This window comes from Crocuta crocuta, unplaced genomic scaffold (assembly GCF_008692635.1).
Source record: "Crocuta crocuta isolate KB4526 unplaced genomic scaffold, BGI_CrCroc_1.0 scaffold253, whole genome shotgun sequence".
Lineage (NCBI taxonomy): Eukaryota > Metazoa > Chordata > Mammalia > Carnivora > Hyaenidae > Crocuta > Crocuta crocuta.
Window position 1 is genome coordinate 878,076 of NW_027529451.1, and position 23,640 is coordinate 901,715.

Below are 23,640 nucleotides of genomic sequence, written 5' to 3' on the forward strand. Positions count from 1 at the left end.
AAAAAAAAAAAAAAAAAAGCCTTTGTAGCTGTGTGCCTGAAGGGAGAGGTAGGTAGTACCATATGGCGCAACTGCTCACATTAGTGAAGTGTGCATCACCTTTTATTCAGAGCATCGTGGCCACACACGTACTCCAGTGACTGACTTTCTTGTCTAGCCTAGCTCCCATGATGGACACGTGTTCATACATATGTTTGTCTAATGGAAATACATAAGGGAAGTTAGGACAAATGGAGACCTAGAGGAGATGTCTTTATCTAGCTTCGGGTACCACCATTAACTTTTTGTAAGGAAAGCCCTAGAAAAGATCACAGCTATGGGGAAAAGGTACCAGTCTGGTCGTTTATAGAGGATTCATCTACCTGAGGAATGTATGCATTTCTGTCGGGGCGAGGGGCTTATAGGGCTGATGTATATTAACTTTAGCCTTATTCAGAATGGTTCCATTTCTGCGGAAAAGCATCCTCTTGATGGATTTGCAGTCATAGTATTGTGGATAGCCTAGGTTTGGTATTCATCATAAATGAATTCAGTATAGTCTTGTGTCCAATTCAGTGAAAGTTTTTAAGTGAAAGTTTACTGTCCGTGGAGCTTTCCATTAGCTTGTTTGTTAAATTCTCTGGAAAGGTGATTTAAAGTTATATTATCCTAGGCAAAGAAGCCATTGATTTGTATATGGCATTGATTTCCATTTGGGGAACTCTGGCTCTGTTGCATATTCATAGTTTTCATGGCGGAGCTAGGATATCTTAAAGGTGAAAAACAGATCTAGATGTACTCCTTGGTAATGTCTCAGTATTGGCTTTTCTTTTTTTCAAAATGGAAATATCTTGTTTTTTTCTTAAATAATAATACATGCTTATTATATTTCTCTTAAATTAACTATCCTTTACAGATAAGTATTCAATTCTCATTTGAGGCTCTTTGCTCCGCCAACTCAAAGTTGATGGGAATCAGCAAACTATATTTGTCAGTTAAGTTTGTCTCATTATAATTTTGGTGTAAATTTAGACATATGACCTCCATGTTTAGCCCTTCCTTTGACCTGCTTCTACTTAGCATTTCCCTGTGCATATTTATTGCCCCTTAATTAATATAAATCTAGACATGGGTATTAGCTGTTGCTAGAAGTATTCTGCTATAAAGTCTTTCGCTGTCCCTTCAACAATAACCTCTAATTTATTGGTTTGGAAGTTGATCTCATTATAAAGCTGCTGTATATATTAATTTATGATGAAAATTCTGTATGTATTAATTTATGATGAAAATTCTCTTCAATTTACTTTTTAGAAAACGGCATTTTGGGGTTTCCTTTTTAGATATCATCAGTGATTTGTTGTTGTGTTGTTTAGGGAAACACTAATAAGAAAATGAGATGGTGTAATTCAGTACATCTCAATTTCTGCATTCTTCCAAAACTGACATCTTCCTCCACTAAAATCAATTCATGAGTATCTTTCTGAGTTTAGAATATAGCAAACTGTATGAAAGGTATTTTTCTCCCGTAAAGCAAGTTTTTGGCATCTGATGCTGTTTAGGGAATTGGGTAAAGCTGTTGAAGCAAGCGTGTGTTCTGTTTTTGTCAGTGAAAGGCTCAGAAAACACAAATAAGAAATCGAAAAGTGAAGCAGACCCTCAGTATAAACAAACACTATTCTTTACTTGAGAATGTGTCTTTTACTCAGAACTGTTTACCCAAGGAATGATTCAAAGACTGTCTTTCTTTCTGTGAGGAATTTCTGAAGAATCCAGAACATTTAGCCTATATTTTAATTAACTTTTCCTTTATGACTTCTTGAATGAAAATAATTGAGAAAGGACTACAATATTAGTTTTTCTCATTCTAGAGTAAAAAGAGGGTTTTTTAATGATAGGGAAAGAATTATGCAAAAATTGCATGTTTTAGGTCAAAAGTCTTTCCTGTTCCCATAAATAACCTCTCCCAGTGTTTTGGGGTTTTTTCCATTTTTCATTCTTTATAGTTGAGGACCAGCAACAAGTTTGTCATTGTCACTCTTTAAAATTGGTTCTCTTTTCTTCTGCATGTAGTCAGGTCTTTTTTATTTATTTACCATAGGATTCACCATTTGGGTTTATTTACAGCTTCTGTCAGGAAACACTTGCCTGTGTCAGGCTTTACTAAACAGTTTAGTTCCAACAAGAGTGACTTTTCCTGTGTCTGTCGTCCAGTTGTTCTGTAGTCTTGCTCGCCACACAAACAGAAAGGGCTCCGGTGTTATTCCCAGGCAGCTCTTTGCCACAGGTACCTTTTTTATCACTGAAACTATATGTAGAAGTGATGAGATTATTAAGTAGCTGACTGTGGTTCATGTCATTCTTTTAGATCCTCACTATGTACCACTTTTGAAACTCTGAAGTGCTGTTTCTTTGTTGGTTAATTTATTTTGCCATTTAGACTTCTGTCCTCATTCAGTTCATACCTGTAACCCACTGTCTTAATAATATTTATTGTCAGAAACACCTGTACCTGGTTTATAAATGACGTAGCTTGGATTTTACTTTATGTAAATTTTAAGTGAACACACTTTTTAAAATTGATAACAGCATAAAACACTGTATAGGATGTTGACTGCTCATTCTGCACTAGGAAGGACCCCTTAGCCAAGAGACCATGGTGCCCTGATCTCCTTTTTGTCTTAGTCTGATTCCCCATATGACTGTCACACTCCCTTTTCAGGCAGCCTCTCAGGGAGTACCATCTTCTGAAACCATGGACACCACCCATCCAGCACTAAAGAGATCCCTCTGTGATCACACTAACTTTTTTCCTAAGTTTATTTATTTATTTTGATAGAGAACGCGTGCAAGGGCATACAGGCAGGGGAGGGGCAAAGGAGGGGGGGAATCTCAAGTAGGCTCCATGCCCAGCTCAGAGCCAAACATGGGGCTCAACATGGGGCTTGATCTCATGACTGTGAGATCATGACCTGAGCCAAAATCAGGAGTCAGGCACTTAACCGACAGAGCCACCCAGGCACCCCTGAAGAATCTTTATGTACAGAGGAAGTTTTGTTAATGAAACTATTCTGTGTTTTGTTAGTAGTTGTCTAATGTCCTCAGGGACCAGGTGTGGAGACTGGAAGAAATAGTGATACTCTTAAGGCGAAACATTAGATTTTTCCTTCTGCCTACAAATATAAATAGCCCAGTATGAACCACTGGGCTTTTGCTTACATTCTCACATCAGCTTGTTCATCACTGCCTTCTGCAGACTGTCTCTTTCACAAATTCTAATAGAAAAAGCAATTAAGAGAAAAAGAATGAATATCAGAGGTCATCTAAAAAGTAATTTAACCCACATCATCTTTTGAAAGGGATAGATACTGAAACTTTATATATAGCTGCTTCCCAGCCTTTGGTGACGCTGCAGTGCTTTCTTACTCATCTTTGGCCTGTCCGCATTAGCCTGGGGACTCTTGTGCTTTGCCCTCTGGAGTCTGTAATATAAAAACAGTTGATCTATTGCATGTGTTTTCACAGTACATATGTACAAATTCCAGCTTCACCCCAGGCTCTGATTTGACTCCTCCTCAAGCCTGAAGTATGTCCCTGTTCTCCATAAGAATCACTGAGCTGCAGCTAATGGCAAATGGAAATGGACCAGCACATATTTATTTCCTCAGGACAGAGCTTTGTGGTGTATCAATCCTTAGTTAGTCCTCCTTTCTCCCCTTTCCTGTCAGCCAATCTCTTCTTTTTTATTTGTATTTCTGGCTCTTCTGTTTTTCTGCTACTGATTCTCTTTTTCTTTTCTTTTTTTATCCTAAGTGGTCACCTGCTGCTCTCCCTCCTAATTTCCTTTAACCTTTCTTTTACCCAGAAAAATGTTTTTGTTTAAAAAAAAAAAAAAAGGATATCCAAACTATCTATTTATTTATTTAAAAGAGCTTTATTTAGTATTATCTCTATAACCATATGACTTAGCTTGTAGTGTCTATTAGCCTAGTGTAACCTTGGAGTATTCCATTTCACTTCATATGCCAAGTGATGGCTCTTGTCTCTCTGGTGTACCAGGGAAGGAATGCCCGCCATCGACTCTCAAAAGGGGTATAGTGTCAGTTCTGAAAATGTGACTCAAAACTGAGAGTAATGTTGGAGTTGTTGCCTGCCTTAGCCAGGACATACCTTCTTAATGTCATGGCCTCTTCCTCCAGTTAAACAGTTGCTTTTTTAAGTCTTGCTTGGAAAATATATTAAAGTCCTAAGCTCTGTAAGTAGCAGTGCCAAAGCAGAATCACACATGTAGGACAGTAATCTCATTTTGATATTCTGAATTGATTGTCCTGTGCACAGATGGCAGGACTTTAAATGAAAAACACTGGAGTTAGTCTGTAGTATAAGATGGCTCATGTTATGTAGCTCTCAGCTGTTGCACCTCACTGCACTTATGCCTGACTTCTCTTTGCATGCATGCATCTTTTCAGCAAACCTTATGTGCCCCTTGCTAGATTCACCAATGTCAGATAGAGCATGAGCCCAATAAAGGTTATACCTTGCCATGTTAAAAAAAGATTAAGCCAAAGGAGCTAAATTATACTGAGTTTTGAAGATGTCAGGAAAATTGGAGTGTTGCCCAGCTCTTTCCCTTACTAAATAAATCGGTGCCCATTTGTGAATTGAAGACAGTACTTCTGGTCCTGACTATCTTGCAGCATTATTGTGAAGCTAAAGTTGTGTGTGTGCACCTCTGTAAACACCTTGAAAGCTAGAGTATCATTGTATGGAATGTATTGTACTGCAGGCCTGTATTAGCTCTGCAAGGTGCAGTTAACCTGTACTTTGAGGTGTCAAAAGAGCCTTTTGTTATTGGTGGTGGTGTTTTGTTTCTTGCGTAAAATCTTTAAGTGGCTTATTCTTAGTTTTATGACTTGGGAGTTTCAGACATGATGGAATTTACCTGTTAGACAGAAAATTGATAGGGAAAATGAATTGAAATTAAAGCTTAATGATTTCATTTTGCTCTAGGCTCCTATCTTCAAAATCTAAAAAAAAAAATTAAGAATTTAATGTTATCTTTATCATCTATAAAACGAAGTCTACTTCTTTATTCTCACACACATAGTATACAAACTATATGCCCATATGCACACCCGTGTGGCTGAAGAACTTCTCAAGAAACTTTGCCTTATGTCAAGTCCAGCCAAGCCTTTTTAAACCTTTACTCCTATCCCTATTGTTCCTTTGCTCTTACCCTGTATAAAATGTGTCTCAAGTCCAAACACAGCTTAAAATTTGTCAAGATTTTGTATCAGGTGACAGACTCCTGAAGCCCAGAGACTATGTCTAGCTAAGATAGAAGTGAAACCTAGTGATTTTTACTAGGGGTTTAAGTAAATTTAATTTCACTGTACTAGATACAGTTTACTATCTGGATTGTTTGTAATGTTTTCAGAATACATCAGAGTGAACTTCAGCTTCTGGCCATAAAGAAATAACAGCTATTAGGTTTATACTCTTACCTTTACCAACTAGAAAACCAGACACTGAACAACAGGCAGCCCAAGACTAAGATCCCTAAGAGGAACACATGAAGTGAGCCCCACACTTGCCCCAGCTCACTGCCTAGAGGCAGTTTCCAGGCTGCATTATAGGGAGGAAAAAACCAAAGAGAGCACCCAGCGGTCTCACTGAGTTGAGGAGACAGAGATAGGGGCTTAGGAAGACCTATGTGGCTGATATCTGTGGGGTGGAGATCCAGAGAAGAGGGACTACACAGAGAAAATGCTCCAGAGATCTGAAAAGGGATCCCCTCAAGTCTTTGGCCACATTTAGATCTCTGCATATGTCAGAAGAAGCCACCTGGGGCCCGGGAAAAAACGTGCACAGAGCAGTAGGCCGAACAATGCCTAGAGCTCACACAAGGCTGTCTGGGAGTGACCTCACAATAAGCAGGAATTCATGCTGTCCTGGTAAGACGCTGCCTTAATAGTAGGGGCAAATTAGCTCTGCACCAGAGGCTCCACTGGACCTGCCCTAACAGAATTTAAAAGCAAGCTTAGAAGGATCAGACTTCTCCTAAATAAATACATGCTAGAACAAAGTGCAGCATTCTTTAAGGGGATACAACAAATTCCAACACCCAACAATGTAAAATTCAGTATTGTACCTCCAATAAAATATTACTGGCATTTTAAAAGCAGGAAAATAGAACCCATAACCAATTAATTAATCCATAGTACCAGACCCTGAAACCACAGAGATGATGGAATCAGTAGGCATGAATGCTAAAACAGCTATTATAAATTCCATATGCTTAAGAAAGTAGAGGAAGATGCAAACATGATGAGAAAAAAACAAAATATTAACACGGTGGAAATGAAACTTCTAGAGATACAAAATGCAGTCTCTGACATTAAAAGCACATTGGATAGGATTAACAGCAGATTTCATACAGTAGAAGAAAGTTGGAAGTGAAATTGAACATAGTAATAGAAACTATCCATAATGAACCAAGAGAAATAAAAGTTTAAAAATTAAAATGAACAGAGCCAAAGTGATCTGTGGGATGACATCAGGCTACATAGCATACTTGTAATTGGGAGTCCCAGAAAAGGAAGTCAGGAAAAGAAAAAATATTTTAAAAAATAACGAAGGAACTTCCACTTCCAGTAAAGAGATAACCATATTTGCCCTCCCTCCCTGAAACAACCAAAAGACAGACAAAATACATAAAGCAATGGTTTTCAAGACACAGGGCTCAGACAGTAAAGGTCCGTGATCCCTGATACACGGGGAACAAAGTGAACCTGGACTACTGCGCTGTGAGAGTTTCAGTCCCTTGTGCTGGGAAGGGAGCCCAGGTGGAGCCCAGCAGACTCTTTAAGTTGAGCAGACAGAACTGAGTCCAAGGAAGTCGAGGCGCTAGAGTTCCTAAGACAGAGTACAGAGAGGAGAGAGCTCCACACACAGAAGGAACCCCAAATATCTGCAGAAGGTACCCCTTGAGTATTTAGGAGAGTATGGATCACGTGCATGTAAGGAAACTACCCAAGTCTGGAGAAAGAACTGGTTTGTTCCCCCTTTTTGCCACACTGGTGAGTGATGGATTCCCCGCCTAGGGTTATGAGAAGTGGCCAAAAACACAACACCCAACACTGGACAGATGAGATTGACAACAGTTTACTAGTCACTTACATTCTTAGCCTTGTGGGCAGGACATCACACGACTTGCCGGGCCACACGGGCATTGCACTCAGGAACAGAAGGAGGAACCAAGGGCTGTGGGAGGCAGACATTGTAGTCTCTAGGGCAGAGTGCTCCCTGGTTCCTGCAGAAGGATGTGACTGGCTTATTTTAAATAATTCCACAGGCTGGCAGGAAATTGAATAACACTATTCAGTGATAAGCAGGAACTATTCCCCATGTCCCTGGTAAAGGGCATTTTTCAACTAGTGGCCCTTATCCATGGGAGCAGAGTCAGGAAGGGAATTTGTGGCTATGCCATTTGAAATCTATCCGGTTTTCTTGAGATGTTAACCAGCACACAATGCACATAATGCTGAACCTTAATTCAGTATGGTCTTATACTACAAGGACCATCTTAAGGGGTTAAAGAAAACACTACCTTTTCCCACCAGCCAGACTAGAAAAATTCATAATTCGTGGCACGTTTGGATATGCAGGAAGGGGTTGACTTAACTTGTGGAAAATAATTAGCCCTAGATTAATTAAGCACTGCTTCAGCCTACCTACCTAGTCATAAAAGCAACACCCCACAGAATCAAAGTGTCTACAAGAACAAAGCTCAAGAATATAAGAATACAAGAATTAAAAACTTAATTTTTGTTAATTTTTAATTTTTTTTAATTTTTAAACAAAGAATACAAAAATAATCCCTCAACCAACAGGGCAGAATCCACAAGGTCTGGCCTCCAAAGATTACCAGGCTGCATAGAAGCAGAAACACATGGCACCTGATAAGGAGCATAACCACTTCCTGGAAATGGACGCAGAACTCACACAGACATTAGAATTAGACTCAATAATGGTTGATAATTTTCTGAATTTGATGAGAACTTTAAACACATGTATCAAAGAAGCTTGATGAACCCTAAGCAGAAGAAACATAAAGAAAACCAAATCATACCAAATTGCTAAAGAATGATAGAGAATGTCTTAAAAGCAGCTCCCCTAGAAATGGTTATTTTATTACAGAGAAGCAAAAATAATAATGACAGCAAATGTGTATAAAGAAACTACAAACCAGAACATGGTTGAACTACATCTTTAAAGTACTAAAGGAAAAACTGTCAGCCCAGAATTCTATACCCAGTGGAAACATATTTCAAAAAAGGATATTTCCAATAAGACATACCAAAGCTTATGCACATTCTGAGGTAAAAATTGACATTAGAAGAAGGTCTTTATAAGCAAGATAAAAATCCAAAAAGCATAAAGGAAAAGCATCAACAGATTTGACTACATAAAAATTTTGAAATTCCGTACAGCAAAAATTCCATTAAATTGTTCACATATCACAGTCTCGCAACATATATAGTGGGCAGAGAGTTAACATGCCTAATGTAGGAAGAACTATAAATCAACAAGTGAAAAAACCAGTAACTCGGTAAAAAAAAAATTGGAAAAATGATCTAAGCACGCAGAGCACAGAACAGTGAAGTACAACCAAGAAACATAGGAAAAGATCTTTGAACTCTAGAAAACACCAGCAAAATGAGATTTCTCTTTTTAATCACTGGATTGACAAAAATCAAAAGATTAATAATGTCCGATATAGGGAGAGTCCTGGGAAAGGCACTCACACACTGTTTTTAGGAATATAGATTGGTACTACATCTTTCAAGCACAATTTGGAAGCACCTGTCAAAATGTAAAATGCACACATCCTCTGATCAGCAGTCTTGCTTCTGGGAATCCATCCTGTAAAAATACTCACAAGTGCCCATGGATATATGTTCAAGGAATACTCCACAACATTATTATTTTTTTAATATAATTTATTGTCAAATTGGCTAACATACAGTTGTAAAGTGTGCTCTTGGTTTTGGGGGTAGATTCCTGTGGCTCATCGCTTACATACACCACCCAGTGCTCATCCCAACAAGTGCCCTCCTCAGTGTCCATCACCCATTTTCCCCTTTCTCCCACTTCTGGGTCCACCCTAAGTTTGTTCTCTGTATTTACTGGTCTTTTGTGGTTTGCCTCCCTCCCTCTCTGTTTATAGCTATTTTTTCCCTTCCCTTCCCCCATTGTCTTCTGTTAAGTTCCTCACAAACTGCATATGAGAGAAAACATATAATATCTGCCTTTCTCTGACTGACTTATTTCACTCAGCATAATACCTTCCAGTTCCATCCATGTTGCTGCAAATGGCATGATTTCATTCTTTCTCATTGCCAAGTAGTATTCCATTGTATATATAAACCACATCTTCTTGATCCATTCATCAGTTGATGGACATTTAGGCTCTTTCCATAATTTGGCTATTGTTGAAAGCACTGCTGTAAACATTGGGATACATGTGCCCCTATGAATCAGCTCTCCTGTATCCTTTGGATAAATTCCTAGTAGTGCTATTGCTGGGTCGAAGGGTAGTTCTTTTTTTTTAATTTTTTGAGGAACCTCCACACTGTTTTCCAGCGTGGCTGTACCACTTTGCATTCCCACCAACATTGCAAGAGGGTTCCCTTTTCTCCACATTCTTGCCAGCATCTGTTGTTTCCTGAGTTGTTAATTTTAGTCACTCTGACTGGTATGAGGTGGTATCTCAGTGTGGTTTTGATTTTTATTTCCCTGATGATGAGTGACATTGAGCATCTTTTCATGTGTCTATTGGCCATCTGGCTGTCCTCTTTGGAAAAGTGTCTATACATGTCTTCTTCCCGTTTCTTCACTGTATTGTTCTTCACTGTATAGATTTTGGATACTAACCCTTTATCTGATGTGTCACTTGCAAATATCTTTTCCCATTCTGTCAGTTGCCTTTTAGTTTTGTTGTTTCCTTTGCAGTGCAGAAGCTTTTTATCTTGATGAGGTCCCAATTGTTTATTTTTGCCTTTAATTCCCTAGTTTTTGGAGATGTGTTAAGCAAGAAATTACTACGGTTGAGGTCAAGGAGGTTGTTTCCTGTTTTCTCCTCTAGGGCTTTATGGCTTTCTGTCTCATATTTAGGTCTTTCTTCCATTTTGAGTTTATTTTTGTGTATGGTGTAAGAAAGTGGTCCACATTCTTCTGCATGTTGCTGTCCAGTTCTCCAAGCACCATTTGCTAAAGAGACTGTCGTTTTTCCATTGGATACTCTTTCCTGCTTTATCAAAGATTAGTTGGCCATAGATTTTCCACAGCATCATTTATAATAGCAAAACTGGAAAAGTTCTTACTGTGCATCATTAGGGAATGGTTAAATAGGTGTTGTGCAGTCCTGAAAAAGAGAGAAGAAGGAAAATCCACAATATTATGTAGTTTGATCTATTTAAAAAATAAAATAGAATTGGCCATACACACATAAACACTCTCACACATGTATTTGACTATAAAATGCATAGAAAAATTATAGAAATGTACATATAAAACTATTAAAAAGCAGTTACCCTCTGAGGAGTTGGGATTAGAAGGTGTAAGGTAGGAAAGAATTTTCATAATTTACTTCTGTATTTGTTTTATTGTTTAAATTTTTAAGGGTTAGTAAATAATTTAAAATGCTTATATAATTTAAATTTTTAAAAATAAGTATTAGTAAATTAAAATGAGAATGCCTAAAGCTAAATTTTAGCTGATGAAGCGGCAAGCTTTTTTAATTAGTTTCTGAAGCATTATTACTTTTTAATTAATATTTTCAAATTTATTCAGGTCTTTACCTTCAAGTAAACGCTTGAGAATTGACTAGTATGTCTTTCATTTAATTAGAACCAAAATACCATATGTTAAACCAGACAGAAACTTATGTTGTGGTAGAAAGGTACAAGTAGCTATTCTGTTCAAACTTGCAGTAAGTTGTTGTTAGCAATGAATGTTCTCTGTACCTCTTTATAGTTTCAAAGTGTCAACCTGTTCCATTCACTCAAGTCGCTGATGACTCATTCGTAAAATTATGAAGTTTCCCCTCTTTGTCTTGAGGAATTACTTTTTTTATGAATAATTAGTAATGTGTGTATTTACTGCTTACTTATCCTATATTAATTTACAGAACCTTAGAAACACATTAGGAAATAAAAATAACACATTTCAGAATTAATGGAGAATTAATCTCCACTTTTTTCAAGAGGTTTTAGTAAAGAAGTGTTTCAGCTCCACTTTGATGTCAGCAAAGGGATTTCTAGAGGTGTACCCTCTTGAGAACTAGAGAGCATAGGAACAGGCATTCTCCTTTCTGGGTATCAGGGAAAAAAATGTAGCCTTCTTATTTTTCCTGTGGTCTTCCTAACAGAGAATTAGAATGCTTTTTTGAGTAATTCTACTTTTTACTTTTTATTTTAATATATCCTTTGCCTTTGTGGTAATCAATTGAAAGATAAGATGGAAAAAAAAATTTTTAACACCAGGAAGGAAATTCTTAAATGGCTGTGACGTTGTCTTTTAAATGTTCTGTAGTCTAACATTCTTTAAATAGTTCTACAGGCAGTAGGTGTTATGCAATTTAAGTAGTCAAATAAGTGATAACACTATTATCCCCCATGCTGTCATCCCACCCCCAGACAATCTATTCACGGTGTAGATTTTCTATTTGTGGCCCAGGAGATGAAAATTAGATCTGACTTCATGTCTTAATTATGCATCACATGACCACAGTTGGTTCTCAACAACCACTGTGTGATGACTTCACTGGCCATGAAAACAAATGTTGTATGATCAGAAGAAACTTAGACCAAGGTCTTAGTAAATCTCAGTTAGTCCAAGGCATGGACACTGCATGTGCTACAGTGCCTGAACTGAAGCATACCCTTAGGTATCACCCAGGAGGCCCCTGGTCACTGTCAGGGTCATCACTGGACTAAAGGAGAAAGGAAAATGCCTGCAGGTTGTTCCCAGGGAAGCCATATAATATTGCCCTTCAAGAATCACCACCTACCAACAGTGTGCATGTACGTAATGCCACTGACTTGCACCCCTGAAAGTGGTTAAAATGGTAAATTTTATTTATATTTTACCATAATAAAACAGATTTAAAGAATCACCATCCACTTTTTAAAGGCAGCTTCCTAGGGGCTCCAGACAGCTTAACTCAAAGGTTAACCTGTTGAGTGACAGTTTGACCCAGGATGGGAAAGACAGGAATGTTGAGAAGCAAGCCCTCTCCGTGATGCAGCTGACATGGAATGAATGCAGCAGCATTAACACCCAGGCAGCAGTGGGGGGAAGTAGTGGCTGCCAACTTCTCTCCTATTCTTCACCAGGCTTGGCTGTGGTAATGATAATGAATGTGGTAATTACAGTAACAGCTGGCTAATTTTGAGCCTATGGAGTACCAGGCACTGTATTCAGTGCTTCTCATTAGTTTTCTCGTTTAATCCTCTCAATCACCTTATGAGGTGGACACTGATGTTACCTGCTTTTTGCAGATGAGAAAACAGCCTCAGAGAGTTTAAGTGATGTGATCAGGTAAAGGTGGGCAAAACCAGGATTTCCATGTAAGGAGTGTGACTCCAGAGCCTAAGCTCTTACCAACTGGGTTACATGGCCCTAACAACAATCTCTGTGTGACACAGTTGAGCTGTAGCATCTGTGCACAGACATCACATGGAGGCCTTTAAGCTCAGTCACTTGGTTGTTCAGCAAATATTTACCAAGCTCTGGTTCAGGCCCAAGGCCAGAGAAGGAAGCAGGGAATACTTAAATTACTTAGGTCAGAGTCCCTGCTTTTGAGGAGATTAAAGTACAAGAGCCTGACAGTACTCGAATGATCACTTAAAACCAGAAGTTGGAGCCAGGACTTGTGTTCACTATGAAGGCCACCATGGCCAATGATGGAAGCCCTCTGCCTGAGCATACCTGCTCTACCAGGATGTCCTACAGTCCGAAATCACTCATCATCGCCCACACAATTCTGTGGCTAGGATACACAGTGCTCCCTTTCAGGACTCCAGAATGCTTTCAACCAACAATTCTGCAGTGTCCAACCCTTTGGCTGGTTAAGAGACTCATTACAACATTAATTCAAGGGGTAGAGGCATGGAGTGGGGCATGATACAACAGTAGTCCCACTCTCTAAGTCATCAGACTCCCTTCCAGGCTGGATCCTTAATAGCCAAACACATTAGACCCTAGGGGTGAACACAACACAATCCACTGCCCTTCCATCTGCCCCAAACAAAGGTGCTTTGTCTCCTTGAACCACCCTATTCAGAGGACCCTAGCGATCTGTACAAAGAGATGATAAAGAGAAAGAGGAGAGCTCTGCATGGTCAAGATTCCAGAAGCTGGTGTAAGATAGATCTTGCTCAAACACGCCATTGTTATTAACTGATTTATTTATCACCAGAGTTCATCGCAGCACACTCACATGAGCATTTTATAATGTTCACATGCCTCAGAATCGCCTCAAGGAACACAAGTTTTAATTGTGGGTTTGGGATTGCCCAGCTTAGAATGAGGTAAACTACCTTTGTAGTTCTGAAGGACTTCAGAACCTGTGTACAGACAGGAGCGATGTGTAAATGCTGCCTGCATATATTCTGTATAGCATCCATTTTTCTCTGTGTTTAGTAGTACATCTGCCAGTGTTGACATCTGGCGATTGGAAGGTTCCAGTATCTTTTCCAGGGCACCTCTAGCTACTGGATATCTTGCCCTTGGCATTGTAACGGCACTCGGCAGGTCTCTATCTGAATGAATGTGTAGGGGTTAGCAGTCTTTTCACATTATTCTTCATCTACCCCCATCTTTTCACAGTATTCTATTTACATACTTGCCTTCACACAAACTATTTTCACAGATTTCTAAATGTAAAATAATTTTCCTGTTCAATATAAAAGTACTCATTTAAAATTGGCTGATTAATAAATAACCATTGCCACGATTATTAATTACTATAATTTCAGAGAATCCTCAGGCACTCAATTCAGCACATTTATTTTTAGCGCCAAAAGTTGGAGGAACTACACTAGACATCACAGAAGATTCTTCAAGGCCTATGATCACTACTACTATCAGAAATATTCTCCTAGCTATTACAATCTAATGGAGGGTGGGTTGGGATAAGAGAAGTACACAAATAGTACATTGCCACAATGGAGCTCGGAGAGGGTGTGGTCAGCAAGGATCAGGACAGCTGGGAAAGGATTATCCTGAAGAAGTTTAGGACAAACAAATGTGTAGATGAGAATGTGAGGATGGCTGACCTGAGGACTTGCATGTCAGAAAAGTGGATGGAGATGTGAAACATGGCTTGCTACACTTGGCCCCCAGGCCCAGGAAAAGCAGCCTCTGAGGGGGTACCATGCACTAAACTGCATCCCCTCAAAAATTCATATGGTAAAGCCCTAACCCTCAATGTGACTGTATTTGGAGACAATAAAGAGACAATTAAGATTAAATGAGGTCATGAGAATGGAGCCCTTGTTTATAGGATTAATGTCCTTACAAGAGGAGACACCAGAAAGCTCCCTCTCTTCCTCCCTGCCTTAAGCACACAGGGAGAAGGTGGCCGTCTGCAAGTCAGAGAGAGAGCGTCCTCGCTAGAAAGCGAATCGTCCCACACCTTGATCTTGGACTTCCCAGCCTCCAGAACTGCACCCAGTTTCTGGTATTTTGTTTTGACAGCCTAAACATACCAGTACAGGGTATATATGAAGTTTCAGTCCAAATGCTGATAAATATTCCACATTGTGCACCAGTTCCTAGGGGACTGTAGGTGCTGTCTAGACCAGGATTTCCTTGATTTATTTAAGATACATCACTACCCACTAGCCTCAAAGGAGAACCTGGTATTTTATCCAAAATTTTTGACATAAGGGAAGGAGTTGATCCTCCTCCTCATCTTCTTTACTCTTAACAAGATAATCTGTATTATAAAAGGCTCATGGTAAATGTCTATTCACTGAATTCAGGTGTTCATATTATTGAGGCACTAGGTACAAAGGGCACACAAGGATGTCCCCACAGAGAAGTTTTGGGTTTGAGCGTTTCTGCAATCCCAAGAACTAAATAGTTAGGAGGTAGCCCTTAGAGATGTCCATTCCTGTGGTCATTCCCACCCCTGCAGCTCATGAGTGCATAATCAGGAATCATTATGGATAGTCTGGGTCACTGTTTCTCATTTTGTAATGACTTTTTTTACAGACCGTACTTTTGAACTTTTAAGAATACAAGGTTTTGGGGCATCTCAGTTAGCTAATAATCTCATCTCTTCATCAGTTTTCACCACGTGAATGAAGCACAGTCTGAAATGCTCTTCAACTACCATTCAAAACTTTGAACATGTAGCCCTGGCCATAAATCATCCACAAAAACATTGACCTCTAGGATGACTAAAATTCTAGAAGCCTGTTTTCCTCCATTTCCTGCTTTCTTCAGCCAGTTGTCTGAACTACTAACACATTTACATGTTGCCGTAGGAGTTAGTCATTTTATAACAAAATGAATTTTCCAAAACATGTTAATAGTACTTACCATATAAATTTTTTAATGTTAAAAAAGTCCTTTATTTTCTGAACTTTTTTAAATGTTTTTTTTGAGATAGAGAGAGAGACATAGCATGAGTGAGGGAGGAGCAGAGAGAGAGGGAGAACAGAATCCGAAGCAGGATCCAGGCTCTGAGCTGTCAGCACAGAGCCTGATGTGGGGCTCGAATTCATGAACCATGAGATCATGACCTGGGCCAAAGTCAGATGCTTAACCTACTGAGACACCCAGGTGCCCCTATTTTCTGAGTTTAATAAACATTTCCTTACTGATTCATAATCACCTTGATTATATCCACCCTAAGGTCTTCATATCCAAGTTGAAGATGATCTCAGGGGGAAAGATGTTCTCTTTTATATAAATCATAAAATTAGCCTCTGGTCTATTCATAAGGTAACAAAATAAAGTACTTGACAGGTTTCCATTGTTAACATAGCCCAAAATGGTCTTCGTTTACTTTTTTTATAGAATGTTAGAAACCTTGGGTCACACTTTAGTAAAACAAAATGCTAGAATAAGAATCAATGATACTATGACGTTTATAACCTTTTGAGGGGAAAAGAGGATAACTACAAAGAAGCATGACTTGTGGGCATGGAGTGAAGCAGTTTCCCATCACAGTGTCTAAGTTTTTTTTTACTGTCCTATCACAGTGCTTCAGTATGCTTATAGCCATAACTATGGCGCCTCTGTTTAGGTCAGTGATTTTTAACCTCTCATTTACATGAATAAACTGATGCAGCTCTTAAAATGGATTGTACATAGCCATCCAAAATTGAACATCTGTTTCTGGAAGAAATGGTTTGGTTTTCTAAATGCCTCTGTTCCATTCTTATTTTTTTCCAATCATTAACAATAAGTTCCTTGGATTTTTGTAGACATGAGAAGGCTTTCTCAAAAGCCATACCCAACAAAACCTCAGAGATAAACAAAAGAAAGCAGATTGGAATTGCTGATATTTTGTCATTGTTAAAAACTAGCTGACCCTGGATTTAAGGTGAAATCAGTGTTAAAAATAAAATTCAACTGAGTAAATTTAAAGGTCAAATTGGCTTTATTCAGTGATTCATGGATTGAGCAGCATTCCATTTAGCAAATAGAAAGGAGCTCAAGGAGCTATACAAAATGGAAGGCTCTCACGCAGGAGTAGGCAGGGATAAAAAAGCAGATTACCTCATCTTTCTGTGGAGGAAGGAAGGGGTCTATTAGGTGGACTACGTCACTAGTGCTGACCAGGAAATTCCAGACTGACCAGTTAAGATTCCATTCCTGGGAGAGGCTAAAACAGCAATTAGGTATTAAGTCTTGGTTTGCTGACATGGGGCTTAGCACAAGAGATTCCATTTTGGACCTGTTGTTTCTTTTTTAACACCATTGTTATGTACATTCATTAAGTTAATATGTAGTTAAAGACATATTTAAAATATATAATACAAACTTATGGTTTAGAATTGTGTCTTTTATGCCTCTCAGGTGGCTATGCCATGTATCTCAGAAATCCAGCATTTCTTCCTCAATACCATCAAAATTTATATTTAAAAATTATTTTTAATTTTTTTTTTTATATTTGAGAGAGTGCACGAGCAGGGGAGGGGCAGAGAGATAGAGGGAGAATCTGAAGCAGGCTCCAAGCTTTGAACTGTCAGCACAGAGCCTGATGCAGGACTTGAACTCATGAACCGTGAGATCATGACCTGAGCCGAAGTCAGACACTTAGCCAATTGAGCCACCTAAAATTTATATTTTAAATTAACTCATAAAATCCTACAGAATTTTAAAATAAATACTAACATTTTGTGGGGAGCCTTGTGTGGCTCAGTCAGTTAAGCGCCCAACTTCAGCTCAGGCCATGATCTCATGGTTTGTAAGTTCAAGCCCTACGTCAGGCTCCGTGCTGACAGCTCAGAGCCTGGAGCCTGCTTCAGATTCTGTGTCTCCCTCTCTCTCTGTTCCTCCCCCGCTCACACTCTGTCTCTGTCTCTGTTCTTTCAAAAATAAATAAACATTAAAAAAATTTTTTTAATACTAACATTTTGTGATTCTGAAATGCTGCACACAGAATTGGCCTGTTATGTTAACATTCCTTTCTTTACCTATCAGTAATGTATTTCATACAATTGATGAAATTCAGCTTCCTAGTCACTGACTCACTTTTTCAAAGGACCCTGGCAGACCACATCCATAACTTTTTTCAAACGTAAATTCTCAGTTCTTTAGTAGCAAGATACTCTGTTACTCTATTTCTCTACCCTCTTGTCCACCAATGAGGCTAAAGTAGGCTTCCTTGGAGTTTAGAGGGATGTGACACATTCCATTAGAAAGTCATTCTAGGGGCGCCTGGGTGGCTTAGTCGGTTAAGCGTCCGACTTTCACTCGGGTCATGATCTCGCGATTTGTGGGTTCGAGCCCCACATCGGGCTCTGTGCTGCCAGCTCAGAGCCTGGAGCCTGTTTCAGTCTGTGACTCCCTCTCTCTCTGACCCTCCCCTGCTCACGCTGTCTCTCTCTCTCTCGTAGAAATAAATAAAACAAGTCATTCTAGTTTTTTGTGTTTCTTGGCATCAATACACTAGGTCTGCCTGTGTCTGAGACGAGCATGTCAAAATGGTTGTCTTACTGCATTTCTCATTGTTATACTCTGGGTTGATATCCCTTGAAGGTTATATTATAGATCATCTTATCAAAAACACACCAACAATAGTAGCTGGGCAAGGGTTGGTTCCGCCTAATGAGATATGTCCTCCAAAGCCACTAACAGCTTGATGCCCTAACAAAACCTGGTTGCCTAAATACTTCACCATGACTTTGGGCTAGTCTCAGACTTGCCATCATGTCTGATCTACACATTCTTTCTCAGTCCTTAAAAAAAAAAAAAAAAAAAAGCAAAAGTAATTGCTTAACATCTTCTATTCTGTAAGTATAGGGTGAAAGCCCAAATAAGTGCAAGTATACAAAAACAGTATTTCATTTCATTATTGCTTCTCCCCTGCCCCTCACCTTTATACACCTAAGCAGACACATACACAAACTTGTCTATAAGTATACACATATCTGGTCTCAGTTTGATGCTTGAATCTCAGACTCATTTAAAAGTAGTATGATGTTTTGGACCAGCCTGAAATCAGTCTCCAAGAAAAGAAATTTCAAGGTATCATCTCAGCAGATTTTCCCAAAGTAGACTGACCTTGTGGTTAATTTACAGAATTTCATTCTTCCTTTAACCAGTGATATATTCTAAGTGAATGAGAGGCATAATGTGTACCAACTTATAAAATATGACATAATTTCTTAGGATCCATCAGGTGGATAACACCTATGCAGGATGAGGATAGTGGTTTGCCTGTTTCCACACTTGTGTTCACTAAAATCTGCTCATCTAAATGGTATTTATTGACTAATTCAAGTTCTTAAACCAAATATTTACAACACCTTTATTCCCATGACATAAATTAAGTACCATTTCCTAAGAAATTCTAATGAGAACAGTCAAATCATCAGAAAACTGAAGTCTCAACACAAGTGTAATCTAACGATTTGCTATAGGTTTCAGCTAAACATACTACAATTAATGGACTTCAGTTTTGACAGATTAAAAATAACTAGCTAATGAAGTTAAGCACTGAAGTTTTATTTTTATGTTATCTCTGGAGAAACAATCACTCATTTTTATTGTGGTTTAAAACTTGATAATAAATTTGAGGGTTGCCTTGTTAGTACAGCCAGGCACCTTTTAAGAATCCAAGTGCATTTCATTAAGCATTTAGCATCACTTCCAGGGCCAGGTAATCCCAATGAGCCATTGAGCGTGGAAGACATTAAACATTCATTTCTCTGCCCTTCAATCAGCCTTAACCATGACCTATCACCCCCACACTAGATTACCTGAGGGTCTTTCTGTGTCAGATATCATGTACTAGAGACTTGAACTTAGTACAAATGAAAATTAGATTTAAATTACTAAGCTAATTTTCATTTCTGATTTTAAACAAAACTTAAATACCTGTCTCCAGAAATTAGATATAGTCATGTTTAATACCAGAAGCCTGGGGGTGTCTGGGAAGCTCAGTCGGTTAAGCATCCGATTCTTGATTTCAGTTCAGGTCATGATCTCACAGTTCTTGAGTTTGGGCCCCTGTGAGGAACCTGCTTAGGATTCTCACCCTCTCTCTCTCCCTTTCCCACGCACTCTCTCTCTCAAAATAAATAAATAAAAACTTAAAAATAAAATACCAGTAGAGCCTCAACTGTCCTGCCATGAGCAGTTTATATATACTTCCTTTTTTTCTTTTTTCTTTTTTTTTAATTTTTTTTAATTTTTTTTTTTTATTTATTTCTAGGAGAGAGAGAGAGAGACAGCGTGAGCAGGGAAGGGTCAGAGAGAGAGGGAGTCACAGACTCTGAAACAGGCTCCAGGCTCTGAGCTGGCAGTCAGCACAGAGCCCGATGCGGGGCTCAAACCCACGAACCGCGAGATCATGACCTAAGCGAAAGTTGGACGCTTAACCGACTAAGCCACCCAGGCGCCCCCTTTTTTTTTCTTAACAATACCGAATAAAGGACACAGACATCTACTTGTCCCTTCAATAAAAACTTTAAAGTTTGGTTAAAATATTTCACATGAGTTGACACCACAGTGGCTTTGTGGCATGTATATTAGAAGTAACCTCTAACCAAGTTAAATGCTGATAATTAATTCTTTTGTTACCTTTACAGGAATAGTTCAATATTATTTTGATTGATTACTAATTTTTTTGATCATCCTTGACTGAGTAATTTAAATATGGAAAGCCGTATAACTACCTGCTGGACCTAATTTGCAATTGAAAATATAGTCATTGTTCACACAAATAGTGGCTGTATTCTCATTTAGAGGCCAAGAGGCTGTTCAGTATCCCTCTGTTATCTGTTTATTACTGTGGAATTGGAAGGCTCTCTGGTGTTCTGAGCAGGTCATATTTTCTCTAATGATTTTCTCTTTCAAGCTTTTGACTTAGTGTTTTATCTGGAAGAATAAAAAATTTTTGAAGTCAGTAAATTTCAAACTGACAATTTAGGAATGTAAACAAGAATCCTCACTACAAGTATTCTATAAGTGACATGTCACAAATAGATAAAATTTAAAAAGACATCCACTCTATTAATTTTTTCATCATAAATAGTCTTTGAGGAATATATTTTCCATAGGCCTGCATTTGTGTGTGTGTGTGTCTGTGTGTGTGTGTTTAAACCTAAGTAAGACACTATCGTAATGTGTCAGTGCCAAAAACTTGTTTTCATTACCTCTAATAAAATGGAGCAACACTAACAGGTCTAGAGGGTTGATTTAACCTTGCAAAAAAAAATGTGTGTATTTTACATCCTCATCCCTAAGAATATTCACTGTGTGTGTCTGAAGAATGGCTGTTTAAACAAGGAAAACCTTATAGATACAAATCATACCTAATTTGCAAGTGAAAATATAATTGTTTATGCAGATGTGAGTTCATTCTCATTTAGGGGCAGTAGGTCTATTCATTGCTTTCCCCCACCACCCCACCCCCACCACCAAAAAATACAGCTCTAGACACATAATCACTATGCAAATCTAGTCAGCATGTTTATACTGGAAACAAATGTAGCCAATTATAGAAAAATAGGTGGAGCTGTCTTAAGCATTCATTAAATCTCTCAGGGCAAGGGGGTAAATTAAACTTTATAAGGCTGCTGTAAAAATAACTATTTTAGAATTTAAATATGGTTGTATAATTTAGTGGTTGTTACCAGATTCAATTTTATCACCAAAATTTATTTTCAAAAAAATACTCCAAATGAAGCCTTGCATCCAGGGACCCATGACTGTGCCTGCCACACAGTGTTTAAAAATTAGGGCCTCAGCATATCCTATTTCTTGTTGAATCAGGAGTGGCCTTTGAATTTCCAAAAAGAATGCCATGGTTTGACCACTCTTGAATTAACACAGTGGTGGGTTAAAGCCCTTGTAGGTGAACTCGTGTCAGCATCATCCACAGGGTAAAAAAGCATGGTCCCTCTGACCCATTAAATGGTCTATATGATCACAGCCAAGAAGCTAGTTTTCTGTAACCTATCTTCTCACTTGTAATGATGTATCTTGGAAAAAAGAATTAAAGTAGTAGAATATGAATGCTAAAATGTCATTTGAAAAGTTAAAGCATCAATGAGGGTCAGATTTCCATGAAGAATGACGAGCACAGCTAGGTACATGAAAAGTAATAATCAAAACCAGGCTTATGAGAGGGGATGGAAAAGATACAATTGTGTGTCAGACACTGTGCTGGGTACCTTAGTGGCAGAGTGGATGGTGGCTTTCAGCTGTGTGATCTGAAGAACCTCAGATTCCTCCTAGTCAAAAAACAACTAAATGATGCACATACTCTTTTGTTCCAATTATATTTTGTTAGTTTCCTTACTTTATGCTACATGTGGTCTTTATATTTTCTTTGAAAATGTGCATACTTGTGGAAAAGATGTCACCTTAGACAAGAGTCACATTATGATCAGGTATATGAATATTTCCTCTGGGACAGAAAGGTCTGTGTGTGTCGGGAGGGGGAAGTGTGCCAGGAAATCAGGCAAATGAGGAGAAAACCAACCAGATACAAGCTGGATTTCCCCGACTTTACAAAGTTGCCACGCAGTCAGTTAGAGAGAAGCCCAGCTCTGAATTACTACACTCTGGTGAAGAGTGGGAAAGTTGCAGAGTTTTTATGTTTGTCCTTGTCCCAAAGTAGGCCTGGCATTTCTTTTTTCTTTCTTTTTTTTTTTTTTTCAAAGTAAGAGAGGCTTGCAGCTGGGCTGAGAAGTATTAAGGTAAATAAAGGTCAAGGGGCGCCTGGGTGGCTCAGTTGGTTGAGCGCCTGACTTCGGCTCGGGTCATGATCTCGAGGTCCATGGGTTTGAGCCCTGCATCGGCTCTGTGCTGACAGCTCAGAGCCTGGAGCCTGTTTCAGATTGTGTCCCCCTCTCTCTCTGACCCTCCCCTGCTCATGCTGTCCCTCTGTCTCTGTCTCTGTCTCTCTCTCTCTCAGAAATAAATAAAACATTAAAGAAAGGAGGTAGGAAGGAAGGAAGGTAGGTCAGCAGGTTAGAGAGGCCAGTGCAACAGGGCTTGTTAGGGGTAATCAAAGACCTACTTAGAGAAGCAGCAGGAAGCGGAGAGGTAGGATTTCCACCAGTCATAGGGGCCAGCTGACAAGAGAGAAGTTGGCTTCATTCTGAACAGGTTTGAAATCCAGTTTAAAATGCTGATTAGAAAAATCCCACAGTGAGCAGTTTGATTTTTTTTCCCTTTGTCACATATGGGACAAGATGATTGTGCCTAAATAGTTCAGCATTATTATGGCACCAGTCAGTAGAGCATACAACTCTTGATCTCAGGGGCTGTAAATTTGAGCCCTGCATTGGGTGTAGAGATTACTTAAAAGTAAAATCTAAAAAATAATAAATAGTTCAGTATTATTTTTAAGGAGTTAATGTGTAAACAGATAACTTTGATATGTGTTTTTTTGTTGTTGTGTCTAACCTCTTTTCTTTCTTCCTTTCTGTGTTTTATAACACACATCCCAGTCTCTACCATGAGATTGGTGGTTTGTATTTTCTTCTGCTGTCCAGATTGATCTCCCTAGGGAAGACCAGGACAATGCAGACTGACCAAATTGCTGTCAGGAGTTGTTGTTCTAGGCTATTAAGCTGGAAACCACTTTGCTTTGATGCATTGTTTTAATATATAGGCCACCACTTTACACTTACCAACAAGTTTTTAGCATGAATTTTTCTTTTTGAATAGTGATTTCACAATAATCTATGTTACAGTGTTTTGTCACATTACTATGTTTACCTCTTTTGAAAACATATTTCCTCCAGAAATAGTAAAAACTAAATAGTTGTCTAAAGAGAGGGGAAAGCAGAACAGCCCCTATTGAAAATAAAAGTATGATTAAGATATTGAAAAAACAAGGGTGCCTGGGTGGCTCGGTCAGTTAAGCAACCCACTCCTGATTTTGGCTCAGGTCATGATCTCAAA

The 23,640-nt window shown here is 38.7% G+C and overlaps 1 protein-coding gene and 1 long non-coding RNA gene across 2 annotated transcripts in view; one reads left to right on the forward strand and one right to left on the reverse strand.

Moving 5' to 3' along the window:
- The window catches only part of LOC144228792 (uncharacterized), a 3,977-nt gene extending 524 nt beyond the window's left edge, over positions 1-3,453 (reverse strand). The window contains exons 1-2 of the long non-coding RNA XR_013334272.1: positions 3,403-3,453; positions 3,196-3,251 (exon numbers count right to left, since the gene is read on the reverse strand). This is a non-coding gene — a long non-coding RNA (uncharacterized LOC144228792). The remainder of the gene's footprint in view (positions 1-3,195; positions 3,252-3,402) is intronic.
- UBE2E2 (ubiquitin conjugating enzyme E2 E2) overlaps positions 1-23,640 on the forward strand; it is a 373,168-nt gene that overhangs the window by 336,981 nt on the left and 12,547 nt on the right. The window lies entirely within an intron of this gene.